Source organism: Aethalodelphis obliquidens, unplaced genomic scaffold (genome assembly GCF_003676395.1).
Source record: "Aethalodelphis obliquidens isolate GAN/ISIS:26980383/991018 unplaced genomic scaffold, ASM367639v1 scaffold26, whole genome shotgun sequence".
In the NCBI taxonomy this organism is placed as follows: domain Eukaryota; kingdom Metazoa; phylum Chordata; class Mammalia; order Artiodactyla; family Delphinidae; genus Aethalodelphis; species Aethalodelphis obliquidens.
This window is the reverse complement of record NW_020837970.1, coordinates 10,440,359-10,444,547: the sequence shown is the minus strand read 5'-3', so window position 1 is coordinate 10,444,547 and position 4,189 is coordinate 10,440,359. Positions and strand designations below refer to the sequence as shown.

At 45.1% G+C, this 4,189-nt stretch overlaps 1 protein-coding gene across 2 annotated transcripts in view; it reads right to left on the bottom strand.

Annotated features, from left to right (window-relative positions):
- The window catches only part of USP3 (ubiquitin specific peptidase 3), a 195,717-nt gene that overhangs the window by 190,403 nt on the left and 1,125 nt on the right, over nucleotides 1-4,189 (bottom strand). The window lies entirely within an intron of this gene.

The following is a 4,189-nucleotide window of genomic DNA, read 5'->3' as shown; positions in this document are numbered from 1 at the left end:
GCTCCTCTTGGTCCCTTCTTTTCCAGCTCTCGTCCATCTGGAACATTCCCTCCGCCTGGCCTCCTTGTTCTCCTCATAAGCCTCAAGATGTTGTTGATGTTAAAAAAAATTTTAAGACTATGCAGGACTGTGGAAAAATCCTTATGACCCACTGTTAGTTTCCAAAAATGTAGTATACAAAATACAGTATATTTGCTTGGTAGTAACTTGGTAAATATTTTTTGTTGACACGGACGAGAACAAAAATGGAACGTACAAGAATGAAGTTATTGTCAGGTCGGATGGAATAGTGGGCAATACTTTTCCTTTACGAATTCCCCCTAAGTAGCTTTGTATATAAAAATCACTTGGCTGAGATGTTTCCAGGTTCTAGTTCAATGTTTAAAGTTCCGTTTCCAGGAACTTTAAAGGGAAGGGAGGAGGGGCAAGACAGGGGTAGGAAATTAAGAGGCACAAACGTAGTAATGCATAAAATAAATAAGCTACAAGGATATATTGTACAGCACAGGGAATACTGCCAGTATTTTATAACAAATTTAAATGGAGTACTGAATTACTCTGTTATACACCTGAAACTAATATAATATTGTAACTCAATACTTCAATTAAAAAAAAATGTTCCATTTCCAGTCTTGCCTGGCATGCTTTGTGCAGCATCAGACTCTGTATTGAGTCTTCACAAGACCACCCTGTTGCCCAGCCCCCGGTGGAAGCCCATACACCTCCTTTCACTTCCCTGCATCTCCCCTTTTGTCTGGACAATGGCTACGAGTTAGAACTCTTCCTTCTATAACTTTTCTCTATCTTCCCCACTTCTTACCACTTCTCTTCTGCTGACAGCTAGTTACATGAGACCTATTATGATGGGTTTTCTCTTATTCAATATCTCTGAATTGATTTCTTTCCTATGAAGTGGGCCTGTGTCAACTTGTTTGTTCTCTCAGAGGGTAGAATAAGCCCAGGGATCCTTCTTATAACAGACACATCTGTTGCCTGCACTAAAAACAAACAGCCAACTCAACAGTTACAGGCAAAGTACACTTTATAATCTTGGAGTTTAGTGTTCTTCTTAAACATCTCAAAAGAATTTTACAAATTCTCATTGGAATTAAGTACCACTTCACTTTATCATCAAGTTTCTATGATAAAAATGGAATGACTGAGGTATTGGAGGGATTTTCCCTTCCCATGCCCCCCAGAGGAAACCGAATTTGAAGAGCAAGCCCAAGTTTGTAAGTTTTCATTTTCTGATCTTTGAACATCCTTTAAGGACTCTCTCTGTATCTTGTCATCATTTCTAACCGCCACAAAACCCTGTCGAGATGAGAAAACAGATATGTAATAGCAAAGAGAAGTTTTGCATATCTGTGTTAAAAAACTAGGATGCAGACAGAAGTAACCTAGTTATAATTTATTCCACTGCAAAGTGAGCCCCAAACTCTTATTTCAAGGATAAGAGACCAGGGGAGACCAATGCAAACTGAAATGCAAGCATCTGGGGGTTGTTTGCTAGGTTTTTTTTTGAAAGGAACTGAAAGGAGGGATAAGCTCATACATTCCTGCAATTGCACGGAACTAGAGCATCCAAGCAAGGGGAAATTGCCAGCTTATTCCAATAGTACGTGGCATCTCTGAGCTCAGGAATACCTCCCAGCCCCAAGAGTCTAGTGATTGGGCATTTCCTGTGGCAGAGTGGTTCTGAGTCTACTGATTTAGAAAGCATCATTGCTTCAGTAGGGAGTTTGGTTTGTTATGACAAAAACTACATTCTTTGAGAGGCCAATGTGTAGAATTGCGGGGGACAGTGTTACTTGGAAATCACTCATTCTTTTCTTAGGGTTCAGGGAATTTGGTGTGATTGCTCAAACCAGGGAGGCTGGTGGGGTTGCCCAAACTAGGAACTATGGGGTGAAACAGTCCCCCTTCAGCCAATCAAGACCTTTCTACAGCAGAGAACTACATTTACATAGTGCTTATTATGAGCCACTGCGCTAAGCTCTTCACATGCCTAGCTCATTACATTTATTCCTCCCCTCTCCTCTTTGCAGTATACTTACTCTATGGCTTTCATCTCTTTACAAAGTAGGAAACTGAGACTCAGAGAGGTTAGGTGACTTGCTCAAGGTCACACAGGAAGTGAGTGGTGGAGCTGAGTTGCGAAGTCCAGTTTCATATGATGCCAAAGCTCTTTCCCCTCTACTATTTGGCCTCCCTAACCATTGGTGGAAGTTTTCAGAATCGATATGAAGACTATTTGCTTTAGGTTGGCACCTGTGAGCTTGCTGCAATGTGGTCTGTGACCGCACTACGGTTTAAAACACAGGGTTGAGAGAGGACAGTGCTTCAGACTGAGAACAAGGAGAACAGGATCTGGACCAAACCTCTGAGGTTAGAGGAGAGTAGATCCAACCAGCAGGTGTGAAAGGATAGATGGATATGAGAAACCTTAAGCTATTATAGTCTAATGATATCTCCTAAGCAGTCTTGGTGTCAGCTAACCATGGTTTTCAGAATAATTTACCTGGAAAGAGATAACACATAATGGCACCCAGGTTTATTTTCACTTAAAATGCTAACTTTCCCCGTGCATAGGATTTTGATTTATTGTCATTTTTAATCAATCATGAAGAGGGCTTTATAAAAGTCCCGGTGACAAGCCATCATTCCCTACTCGACAGAAAAAGCAGTTGGAGTCCGTGGACAAGTAATTAGACCAGAGTCACAAGTTACCATGGAAACTGGTAGCAGGGGCTGGGTAAGAACTTACGGTCCCTGGTTGGAATCCAGATTTCATTTTCTTGAGTTAGTAAACCAAGACTGAGATCAAGACATCTTTCTTTTGTTTCAAGCCCTCTCTCAGGAGCATCTTGTGTATGTCAAGTGCTTTTGTTTTCCAAAGTACTTTCCCATATACGGTCTCATCCTACACTCACAACCCTGGGTGGGGTTAGACATCTTATTTCAACGTACAGATCAGAAAACTGATGCATACACTGGGCCAGAGACTTGCTAAGGGCCCAGAGCTGGTTCCTGGCAGAGCCACAAGTCTGGCCTTCTTTCCTGTGGGTCACATTGCCCTCCACCTGATCCTGTCTGAAATTGAGCACGGTAGCTAGGGTTCACACAGAGGTTATGACTCTGAGCCACAGCTGCAGAAGTGAAGAAGCAGATGTGAAGAAAGAGACAAAAGTGACTGTATTTTTTCAAAGACCTAGACTTTCACACAGGGATCAAGGGGTCCATGCACGTCTTGGCCTAGGGGTTCCCTCAGTCACCGCCCAGGCATAGGAAACCCCTTGGTCTTTTCCTTCCTTCTTCCTTCCCTCTCCCCCACCTTCCCTCCATACGCCACCCTCCACCCCACACCAGTCAAAGCAGAGCTCATTAATATAACAAAGAACTCCGTGGTTGGGCTCATATTCTCCTTTGCTGGAGAACATATCAAATCAAAGCTCTGTGGTGTCAGGTTCTTCGTATCCCATTTGGGCAGATGCTCTGCGCAGTGAGCGGAGTGCAGGGGCCCTCAGCACCCCCTCCCCGTGGCGCTCTGGGAGAAGGACACAGCCATGTCCCACGTGGAGCATTATGTGATTGCCAGAAGTGGTACACTGTGCCCCGGATCAACAAAAACAATCACAGCATCTGGAAAACTGGAGAATCCACATCTCAGAGGGCTCCGGAAACACAACGTCCCCGTTTGAGGCATTTGTTAGGGTGGCCATGGAAAGAGCTTGCCTGGGTCTTGGAGACAGAGAATTATCCAGTTGACAATTCAGTCTCTGCTACTCAAGCCTCGTGAACCTGTGCAAGGAAGGTATTTCTCTTTTCCAAGCCTCAGGTGCCTCATCCGTAAAGTGGCAAATGTAACACTCATCCCCACAGGTTGTTGTAAGAATAAAGTGCCAAGTTCAGTGTCTGGCAAATAGCAGGCACTCAATACATGTTAGTTCTCTTCCCGCCAGCCCTTTCCTTTGCCCCATCAAAAGCTGCATTCCCGGGCTTCCCTGGTGGTGCAGTGGTTGGGAGTCCGCCTGCCGATGCAGGGGACACGGGTTCGTGCCCCGGTCCGGGAGGATCCCACATGCCGTGGAGCGGCTGGGCCCGTGAGCCATGGCCGCTGAGCCTGCGCGTCCGGAGCCTGCGCTCCGCAACGGGAGAGGCCACAGCAGTGAGAGGCCCGCGTACCGCA